General features: G+C 37.7%; 1 protein-coding gene and 1 pseudogene across 1 annotated transcript in view; both read left to right on the top strand.

Annotated features, from left to right (window-relative positions):
- Positions 1 to 11706, top strand: part of Agps (alkylglycerone phosphate synthase) — a 163636-nt gene that overhangs the window by 47022 nt on the left and 104908 nt on the right. The window lies entirely within an intron of this gene.
- LOC104850227 lies at positions 6104 to 6914 on the top strand (annotated as a pseudogene).

Genomic DNA, 11706 nt, shown 5'->3' with positions numbered 1-11706 from the left:
TGTTTGTTTTTTGTTGTTTTTTTTTTTTTGAGATAGGGTCTCTCACTATGCAGTCGAGGCAGACCTGGAACTCACTATGTAGCCCAGGCTGGTCTCGAACTCGCAGCGATCCTCCTGCCTCAGCCTCCTGAGTGCTGGGAGTACAGGCGTGTGCCACCACGCCTGGCAAGCTATTATAAATTATGCTACTATAAACATGGATGTGCATGTGTCACTGTAATATGATGTATTTAACTCTTCCAGGAAGGTGTCTAGAAGGGGAATAGGTGTATTAAATGGAATTTCTATTTTTAGCCTTTGAGGAATCTTCATACTACTTTCTCTGATGGTTGTACTAGTTTACATTCCTACCAACAATGTAGAAGGGTTCCTTTTTTTCCTCACAGCCTCAATAGCATTTATTATTTGATTTCTTGATGATGGCTATTCTTTCTAGGGTAAGATGGAATCTCAGTGTTGTTTGAATTTGCATTTCTCTAATAGCCAGTGATGTTGAACATTTCTCCATGTATCTATTGGCTGTTTGTACTTCTTTTTATTTATTTATTTTTTGGTGTGGGGGGATGGTTGAACTCAGGACCTTGCACTTGCAAGGCAGGGGGTGGAACCTCTAAGCTAAATCCCTGGCCCTGTACTTCTTTTATGATGTGTCTATTTCTTTCACTTGCCTATTTTTTGATTGGTTTTTTTCTGGAAGGGTTCATTTTTTTGAATTCTTTATATATTCTAAATATCTGTCTTCTGTCTGAGGAATAGCTGACAAAAATATTTTCTTGTTCTGTAGGTTGTCTTTTTACTCTCTTGGTATTTCTTTTGCTATACAGAAGCTTTTTAATTTGATATGATGCCATTGTTTGATTCTTGGTACTATTTTTTGTGCAACCAGGGTTCTTCTGTTCATGAAGTCCTTGCCCATGCCAGTGACTTCAAGAGTTTCACCTATTTTATCTTCCAGCAGGTTAAGTGTTTCTGTTTTAGTATTTACTTCTTTAATTCATTTTTATTATACTTTACTACATTTTGAGAGACATGGGCCTTGATTCAATGTTCTGCATGTGGATAGCCAGTTTTTCCTTTTTGGCCCCTTTGTCAAAGATCAAATAGTTAAATGTGCTTGGGATTGTTTCTGCATCCTCTGTTCTGTTCCATTGATCCTAATGTCTGTTCTTGTGCCAGTGCCATATAGTTTTTATTACTGTAGCTTTGTAATACAATTTTAAGTCCAGGATTGTGATGCCTCCTGCTTTGCTCTTATTACGCAGGGTTGCTTTTGCTATTTTTGGGTCTCTTCTGGTTCCATATGCATTTTAGGATTGTTTTCTTCACTTCTATGAAGGATACTGTTGACAGTTTGATTGGAGTTGTATTAAATCTGTATACGAATTAAGTATGGCCATCAAATTCAATATTTTAAAGGTAAAATTTTTCTCTTCTCTCCAAAATTTGCTTATTCTGTTGCCTTTTCATTCTCATTTGATTAAAAAAATTTACTTTTTGGAAGCACAGACCAGAATCTATATCATATATTTTTGTTTTCTTTTACTTTTTGATATTTTCATTAAAATCTAATTGCCATGTAATAAATTGCTCTTATTTACAGTGACTATTTGATAAATTTGACATATGAATACAACCACAGAACCATCATCATGTTGAGGACAATGAGTATTATTACTCCAGTCCCAAAATGTTTTTTTCCTTCTTTTTAAAAATCATCCCTTAACCAACCTCTGACAATTTGCTTTTGGTGACTGTAGACTTATTTAATCCTACAACTTTATTAAGCCAAATAATGAAAACTCTTTAAGGGAGTGTTTGACTTCTTTTGCTATTCATAATTATTTTGAGATTCATCCATATTAGTGCACTTACAAATAGTTCACTTCCTTTTATTGCTTTATTCCATTGTATAGATAACACCACAGTTTATCCATTCATCATTATCCATTCAAGCACTTAGATTTTTTCCAGTTTGGGGCTATTTCAAATAGAATTGCAATGGACATTCATGTACAAATCCATATATTTTCATTTCTCTTTAGTAAATATCTAGAAATAAGATGACTGTGTTGGGTAGTTTGTGAAAAACTACCAAACTTTTCCCCAGAGTAATTGTGTCATTTTATTATATTTTCACTTGTATTATATGAGTTCTCAGATTTTCCATATTTTTGCTGATACTTTTTGTTAATATTTTAAATTTCAGTCATTCCAGCAGGTGCACAATAGTATCTCATTGTAGTTTTATTTTGCATTTCTCTAATGGTTTGTGTTGTACAACTTTTTATGTGCTTATTTGCCATCCATATCTCTACAGTGTTAAGTGTCTGTTGAAACTGGTTTCTCAGTATTTTCCTCTTCTGAAAACCTATTCTGTGTACTTCATTTATGATGCACAATGAGCAGGGTTAGGAAAACAGTGGAAGGTCATTCCTTGAGTTGGGAAAACTCAGAGAGTGCCATTGTCCTCGCAAAGAGCCCAGTTGCCAGGCTCAGGCAATCAATTGCATTAATTCTTGGCTGTTGAAGTCAGAGGTGGTATTGGGAGAGATCTGGCTGCTGGAGCCAGATGATAGAGGTACCAGAGAGCAGGAGAGGCTGGCTGACTGAGTTCCTTGAAAGCACCCTTAGTAACTAGAAGTTGGGATTAAAGCACTTGTTATCACAGGAGTGAGAAGAGGAGAAAAGATAGGAATCACGGGGCAGGGCTAAATGCTTCTGATCTGCTCCCTCAGGTTATTTATTCATGGTTAAACTGGATTTCTCAGTTGGTACAGGGAGCTGGGGTAGGTGGGTGGGTTCCCCCTACAGTGTTGCCAGACTGCTCTTGGAAATGGTCATGTTGCTCCAAAAGGCCTAAACGATACAGTCATAACAAATCCTTTTTGGAGTTATTTTCCCCATTCAATAAAATAACAAATTTCTCAATACCAACTTTCCATCATTAGCAAAATCATAAAACAAATCCATATGTTCTTTGTTAAATCTTAAAGCTACATTGTTTATAGTGCTTCGCAATATAGCTTCTCTTCTCTTCCTAGCAAATAGTATGACCTAGAACCTTTTTCCCCATACTTTTTGTGCTCTCTATACTGACTTCAAGTAGTGGACTCACTGGAGTTTTATCCTGCTAATCTTCTATCTCCAGCTTGGAAAGGGGGCATGAGAAAATGTAAAAACTCTTTTCCAAAACAGGGTGACTGATTCTCAAGCTTCTTTCTGTTACCAGCACTTAATCTGGTATTTATCTCACAAGTTTTGCAGCTGGTATCGTTTCTTGGAAATCCATGAGGTTTCTGGTCATTGTGCCAGAATGAAACCAGCTTGTTCCATTCTCTAAAGGGAAGGATTTGAGGTGTAAGGGGCACAACTTAAGTTGTTCTTATTTTAATAAGTAGGGCAAGAGGTCTTTAAACTGAAGAAGTGAGGAAAACAGCTATGTGGCTCTTTCAAGTAGATTCACTGATACTGAATTCATCAGTAACTTTGAGAGAACTTTTATTTATACCCTTTATATTCAAAGGCTTTTCTCTTATGTGACTCTTCTGTGGTGAACAAGAGCTGAGCTATACCTGAAGACTTTTCCCACACTCACTGCATTCATAGGGATTCTCCCTTACGTGGATTCTTTAATGCCGAATAAGGCCTGAACTATAGGTAAACGTTCTTCCACATTTCATACATTCATAGGGTTTCTCTCCATTGTGACTTCTCTGGTGTTAATAAAGATGTGAACTCTGGCTGAAGGCCTGCCCACTCTCATTACATACATAGAACATCTCTCCAATGTGAATTCTGTGATGATGAATAAGGGTAGAGCTTCCACTGTAGGACTTTCCATGCTCATTGCAAGCATTTCTTACTAGTGTGGATTCTCTGGTGGTGATTAAGGGTGGAGCTCCAGCTAAAGCTTTTTCCACACTCATTACATTCATAAGGTTTCTCCCTGGTGTGGATCCTCCAGTGGAGGATGGCAGCAGAGGTCCAACTGAAGGTCTTCCTATAATCATTACATTCATAAGGTTTTTCCCCAGTGTGAATTCTGTCATGCTGAGTAAGATGTGAGCTGTAGCTGAAACCTTTGCCATATTTATTACATTCATAAGGCTTTTCTACCATGTGGATTCTCTGTTATTGAATCAGGTCTGAAGTGTGACTAAAGCTCTTGCTACATTCATCACATTTATGGAGTCTGTTTCTCATAGGAAAACTCTGATATAAAGTAAGGTTGGAACTCATGGTGAAGCTGTTCCCAAACTCATTATGTTTCTCATTTCTTTGTCCCACAAAGATGAGCTTTTCCTCAACTGTCACTTGAGCAAATTGTAGTATTTTCCTATTGAGTCTTTTTCAGAGGAGTGCCCTAGTTGCCTAGACTAATTTCTTTTTTTTGGGATACTGGGGATTGAACTCGGGTCCTTGCACTTGAAAGGCAGGCCTCCGAAACACTGAGCTAAATTCCTGGCCCACTAGAGTAATTTCTTGTTAGGCTTCTTCCAGTGTAAGACCCTGAGAAGTATCCTTTTGGAATTTTCCCAGTAGCATCCCATGGAATCATTTTTCAGATCTGGATTTCACCATCTAGTGAGAACACATTCCAGTAGTTCTCCATCATCATATCCCTGTATAGGTCCCCCTAAACAGGCTCCAATTACTTATATTCCTTCCAGATGAAGTAGATAGACAGCTACATCCTCAAATGTCATTAATTATTGGCACTTAGCCTTTAGAACAGCTGCCAACATCTCATGCCTCAGACTGTCCTTGTTGGAAAAGGCAGGAACTTTTGAAGAAGGAAAGTACATGATCAGCCTGAGTTTACAAGATGCTTTCGTCTCTGTTCTCCTGTCTGCAGACTCAGCAGGAAGTAGATTTTTGAATGAGAATGAGGAAGCACTGCTGCTGAATCCTTTCCTTCCTTTGAAGTGAGCCCCTAGAAGGCTAAAGTAGATTGGGAATTTGGTAGTCTTTGTTCAAGTTCCTGAAAAATTCTCACTTTAATTGATGCCAGTGCCTGGGGTGGGGGGAGACAGGAAATCTGGGGGACCAGACATGTACCAGGCTTTGTCATCCAGTCATAGGCTCACACACCGATTTCCTGGTTCCGCAGTTGTTAAATTGGGTGGCTTGTTCTCTTGTGATTGAATTTTGAGAGTTCTTTATGTATTCTAGTTATAAATCATTTCTCAGATGAGTGCTTTGCAAATACTTTTTCCCAGTATGTGACATGTATTTTTTATTATAGTGCCCTTGGAAGAGTAGGCAATTTAATTTTCATAAAATCTAGTGTGTTAATCTTAACCCAAGATTGCAAAGATTTTTTTCCTATTTGTTTCATAATTTTTGATTTTACATTGATCAGTTTTGAAGGTTTCTGAGCTAATGCTTGCAAGGTACTAATTTGAGTTAATTTTTTTGCATGTGGATATTTAATTTATCCAGCACTGTTTACTGAAGAAGGTATCATTTCTTCACTGTAGTGGCTTTTTACTATCATTAAAAGTGAAAAAAATTTGAACTTTTGTCCATATACAAATCTGTATATAAAGATACATATGTGCAGCTGGACTCTATTCTGTTCCATTATTCTATACGTATGTCTTTATACCTGGATCATCCTCTTTGGATTACTGTAGCTCTTCAAAATTATTTTGGATATTCTAGGTTTTTAAAAATTTCCATATGAATTTTCTAATTGTCAATTTCTCTAAAAAAAAAAAAAAAAAAAGCCTGAAAGTATTTTGATGAGGATTGAATTGACTCTGTGTCAGTTTGGTGAGAACTGGTATCTTAATGTTGATTCTTCTCACCTGGCCCATGAACTAAAGCTCTAGTATACGTATCTTTAGATTTTTTTTAGGTCTGTAATGTCTTTATCAATATTTTGTTGGTTTTCTGTGTGTACGTCTTCCATACTTTTTAAATAATCAGACTTGTCACTAAGTATTACCTATTGTTGGTGCTATTATAAATTGTATTTGTAAAAAGATTTTGATACTGTGAATGGTATTGTAAAAAGATTTTTTAGTTTCATTTAGGCAGCAGAGTTTATTTACATTTCTCATAGACCTAGCTGCTGTCTTCTGCCCCTGGGATGCCTGGGATGGGGAAATCCTTCACCAGCTTCATGTGCAAAAAGGACTTTTATCCTGCCTCCAGATCTAGTTTCAAAAATGTATGGATGGCAGAACAGAGTGTATCATATGATAAGAAACAAGAGTTATTACAACAATATCTTAAAGAATGAGAGACATATGATAATAGTTGGAGGTGAACGTGTAGAGAATGGCCTTAATTTTATGTATGAGGCCCCACCAGGAGCTAAAAAAGAAAACAAAGAGAAGAAATAGAAAGGAAGATGAAATATAACTTTGAACGGCAGAAGAGAGCTCCCCGTGAAAAATATGCCAAAGATGACATGAATATCAGAAATCAGCCATTTAATATTCAGGTTTGAAATGTTACAAATGGGGGTCATGTGAACGCAGATTGAGAGTGTCCTTTGTTTGCTCTTTCTGGATTCAGTTCAGATTCAGTTCCCCCTGATGGCTCAGGGCCATTAATGCAGCCCTTGGAGATAATAGAGATGAGAAACTGGGTTTGCATTGAAACAAAATGTACTGGGGGAAAACTTGACCACAAATGATCACGACTATGTATCACAGGAGTATGTTGCAAGTGAAAGTGAAAAAGATCCAGAAGTTGAAATATTAAAGTCATTAACAACCAAACAAAAATAGAAACTTCTCAGGAAATTGGATAGACTCGGAAAAAAAAAAAAGACAAAAAGTTACTCAAGAGCAGAAGTAAACACAAGCAACATAACACAAATCCTCTTTCTCCTCTTCTTTTCCTCTTCCTCCTCTTCAGAGACTTCAGAAAGGAGTAGTGAGAGTGACAACAAAGGAGAGAAAATAGAAACACCTGTAATCGCAGCATGCTGGAGGCTGAGGCAGGAAGATCACTGCAAGTTTGAGGCCAGCCTGGGCTACAAAGTGAGTTCAAGGCCAGCCTGAACTGAAGAGTGAAACCCTGTCTCAAAAAGGCAAAAAAAAACCCTAAAAACAAACAAATGTTTTAGAAGTCACAACAGTGCTTCTGAAAAGAACTAGTATAAGAAGAGAAAACTTTCTGAAAAACCCTTGAGCTGTCACAGTAACTAGGAAATGCCTAGGTTTATGAAATGAGAGTCCTGGGGAGAATAGCAGGTGGAACTGGTCTGCTTCTGATCAGAAGTCCAGAAGCCACCATCTTTGTTCGAAGAAGGGAGGAGCTGAAGAAAATGAGGGGAGGAGCTGAAGAAAATGAGGGGAGCAGCAGAAGCCAAGCTGCAGCAGGGATGAGAGAAGAAGCCGAGTCAGAGTTCTGCTAGTTACAAGCAAAGGGAGATAGGGAAACAGTCCCCGTGAAGTCGCAGCGAGGGGTGGAATAGAAGAAATGGCACCAGGAACCATGGCTCTGATAGATACAGAGACAAGGAACGCACAGAGGGCACTGAGGAGATAAGTGCTGAAGGGACCCGGAGAATGAGGTAGACGTAAGGAGAGAATAGAGAGATAGTGTGTGACAGTTACCTGCAATACATATATCTCCACTTTCTTTTTTTCTTTTTTTGGTACTGGGGATCAAACTCAGGACCTGTACCTGCCAGGCAGGCGTGGTGCCACTGAGCTTAATCCCTGACCCAGTATCTCCACTTTCTTATTAAATACTTTTAGCAAGAGCTAAAGTATGTACTACGATCTTTCTAAAAAAAGCAAAAACAAAAACAAACACTTTCAACTTTTTAAGAAAGTTTTTGATTGCTCTTTGTGAAAGTAGAGTTGATTTTTGTATATCATTCATATACCCTGCAACCTTGTTGCACTAATTAGTTCTAAAAGCTTTATTTTTAGATTCCACTGGATTTTCTGCATGGAAGGGCATGGTGTTTGTGAATCAAGAAATACTTCATTTTTTCTTTTCCAAACTGGGTTTTTAAAATTTCCTTTTCCCTCACCTGATTGTGTTGGCCAGAACCTCTAGTACAGTGTTGTTTCTGTTATGAGACATATATTCAGAACTTCATCACTAAGTGTATGTTAAATTTAGTGTTTTTTCTAGATGTTCTTTTTTAAGTTTGAGGAAGTCTTTCTATTTTGGTTTGGAGAACATTTTTATTAGGAATGGATGTTAGATTGGCAAATTACTTTTTCTGTCTTACAGCAGAAGTTAGAGTACTTGAGGTCTGCCTATCTTTCTAATAAAGATTTTTAGCATTATAAATTTGAATCTACCTACTGCTCTATTGGTATACCACAGATTTTGACATGTCTTTTTCATTTACTTCACGTTTTCTATTCCTTTTTTTTTTGGTGGGGGGGATGCCAGGGTCAAACTCAGGACCTTGTGCTTGCGAGGCAGGCAGCAGCACCACTGAGCTAAATCCTCAGGCCTCCGTTCCCTTTTAATTTTTTTCTTTGAATGTCTGTTAGGTATAATTGATTTATAATATTGTTCAGGACTCCTTTTTTTTTCAAATTTTCTTTGTACTTGTTCTATTGAGAAAGGAGCATTAAAATGTTCAACTAGGGCTGGGGAATTTAGCTCAGTGGGGTTGCTGTCTGCCTTAGCACAAGGCTTTGAGTTTGATGCCTGGTACACAAAAAAAAGTTCAACTATAATTGCAGATCTATATATTTTTTCTTGCAGTTCTAACCTATTTTACTTTTTATATTTTAAAACTTATTGGGGAACAAAAGATTAAGACTGATATCCTCTCCACTATTGGGCCCTTTTTGTTATTATGAAATGACATTTCTAATAGTATTCTTTTCTCTAAAGTTAACTTTGATATTAAAATATCTACTGCAGTTTTCTTTTATTGTTAGCATGATTTAGTTTTCACCTTTTTCTGTTCTTTTAACTAGTTTCTATTTTTATATTTTAAAATGCCTTTTTTGTTGGCAGTATATGATTGGGCCTTTCCTGTTTATCTTACTTGACACTTGTTTCCTTTGCATAGGGAACATTTAGATCATTCAGTTTCAGTGCAGTTTATTGACACTTTCTGCTGAAGTCTATCATCTTGTTAAACATTTGGCATCCCTAATCTGAAATTATTTTTTTGGAACCAGGGATCGAACCCAGGACCTTCAGCTTGGCAGGTGGCAGTACCACTGAGCTAAATTTCTGGCCCTCCTAATCTGAAATTTGAGATTTTCCAAAATCTGAAATTTTTAAAATGCCAATATGATGTCACAAATGGAAAATTTCATTTGATCTCACGATGATGTGTTGTAGTCAAAATGCAAATGCCTTAGAAGTATGTTGTGAGATCGCTCCAGCGCCAGGAAGGTAGCCTTGGGCTCCGATTCACTACAGGAAGGAGAGCCACGTCTTCTCCCAACCCGAGCCGCCATCGCTGCAGCGCCAGGAAGGTAGCGGTTACCCCTGAACCCCTATAACTCCCCTTACACTCCCTGCCCCCACGCGTGCACTCTCAGACCTCCTGACTGTGCCAGTCTTTGGACCCACTCTGCAGAGGCAGTCATAAAGGGTATTTTTCTGAGTTCCCAACTTTGAACATCTTTAAAGAAAGGGTTTGGGAAACCTGTAATAGAACAGTGTGGAGTTCAACCGTTCAGAAGGTTGAGGAACTTAATCTGGGCCTTGCAGCCCGAGGTCAGTCTGTGTCATGGGGTTCAGCCATCAGCTAACTGAGATCAGGGGTCTTGCGTCCTAGCTCTGTCTGAGCTATTAAATGGTAAATGTACTATATCGAAAAATTTGTTCACTGCAGACATGTTCTGGACTGCTTCTTGATTTCAATTTAATTCAAATGGTTTAAGGGTGATAGACTAGTGACTACCACAGGTGGTCACTTTCCAAGTTGTGCTTGATCATAATGTGTTGCTGAGTGTATCAGTTGGGATAAAAGATTGTGGTGGATTTGATGAGCTGTTTTCTCTGATGTTATGAAGATGAGAATGGTTGTGGGTCGTTAGAGACCCAGAAGCTAGGGCGCAACTATATCAGGAAGATTTGGGTGATAACCCAGAGATTAAACCAAGGACAGCCCGACAACAAAAATAAAAATGAGAAAACACTTAAGCAAGTCACAAGGACAGACTTCCAGTTCACCAATGGCAAACAGTAGGGCAAATGAGGATGAAAAGGCCAATAGTGAACTACCAGGACACCCTAAACTCAGCACAGGAAGTAACAAAACAGATCACTCAGGCTCTAGAAAAATTCAAAACAGAAATAATTTCCCAGATAACCATAGAGATAGTGAGCAAAATGGAAGTTGTGATTCAAGACTCTAGAGCAGAAACTGACAAAAAGATAGATGAGCTCAGGACCATGATAGAAGCCATGAAAGCCCAGCATAAAAAAGTAATAGAAAAAATAAACACCCAGCATAGGAAACAAATGGAATCCATAAAACAGATTCAAACAGATATCCAGGAGATTAAACACTCCATTGAAAGTGAACGCAACAGAATAAAAGAATGTAAAGATAGACTGTCAGATATAGAAGATAAGATTGCAGTCAGTGACTGTGAAAAGAGAGATCCCTTAAAAACAGTAGGGAATCATGAGAAATCGATCCAACAACTCCTAGATGATGCAAAGAAGAATAACATAAGACTGATAGGAATCCATGAAGTAGCAGGAGAAAATACAAATGACTTTAAAAAGCTGTTCACAGAATTAATGACAGAAAACTTCCCAGAGGGGAAGAATTTGACATTCAGATTAGTGAGGCATATAGGACCCCAACTAGTCAGAATCAAAAAAAAAATCTACACCTAGACATATAATAATCAAGATCCCAGAAACCCAACAGAAGAACAAAATACTACAAGCAGTAAGAGAAAAGAAACAAATCACATGCAAAGGAAAGCCCATCAGAATCACAGCAGACTTTTCAGCACAAACCCTTAGGGCAAGGAGAGCCTGGAGTGAGATATTTCAAGTACTAAAGGAGAAAAACCTCCAACCTAGACTGATGTATCCTGCAAAACTCTCTTTCAAAATGGATGGGGAAATAAGACACTTCCACAACAAAGAACACCTGAGAAACTACTTGAATACCAAACCAGCACTACAAGCAATTCTAAACAAGATCCTAGAAAAAGACAATGAAAGTAACAACACCACGAGGCCCAAAAGAGCAAATCAAATAGGCAAGGCAAGGAACGAAAAGAAGGTGAAAAAATAAAAAGAGTCAACAAAAGGCCAATAACATGTCAATAATAAGTCATTACATATCAGTTATAACTATCAATGTCAATGGCCTCAACTCACCAATCAAGAGAAATAGACTGGCAAAATGGAATAAGAAGCAAAATTCAACAATGTGTTGTATACAAGAAACACACCTAGTGCAAAAAGAAGCCCATAGACTGAAAATGAAAGGATGGAGAAACAATTCTCCATGTGACAGGAGCCCAGAAAAAAGCAGGGGTAGCAATCTTATTTGCAAACAAAGCAAATTTCAAACCAAAACTGATTCTAGTATTATTGATGTAGGTCGGTACTGTATCATACCTCTGTGAATGTAAAATATCTTGTACCTGCTTTATGATATGTAGTAGTGACTGTGCTTTATCAGACTATTTTTAATGATATTACTCTATAATATTCTCTTTCCAGATGATGATTAAGATGCTAAAAAAAAAAAAAAATGGTGCCAGGTACCACAACAGCAACAGAACTTTG

The sequence above is a fragment of the Fukomys damarensis genome, unplaced genomic scaffold (assembly GCF_012274545.1).
Source record: "Fukomys damarensis isolate Sample0158 unplaced genomic scaffold, DMR_v1.0_HiC HiC_scaffold_26, whole genome shotgun sequence".
NCBI lineage: Eukaryota > Metazoa > Chordata > Mammalia > Rodentia > Bathyergidae > Fukomys > Fukomys damarensis.
This window is presented reverse-complemented; position numbering and strand designations above follow the sequence as displayed.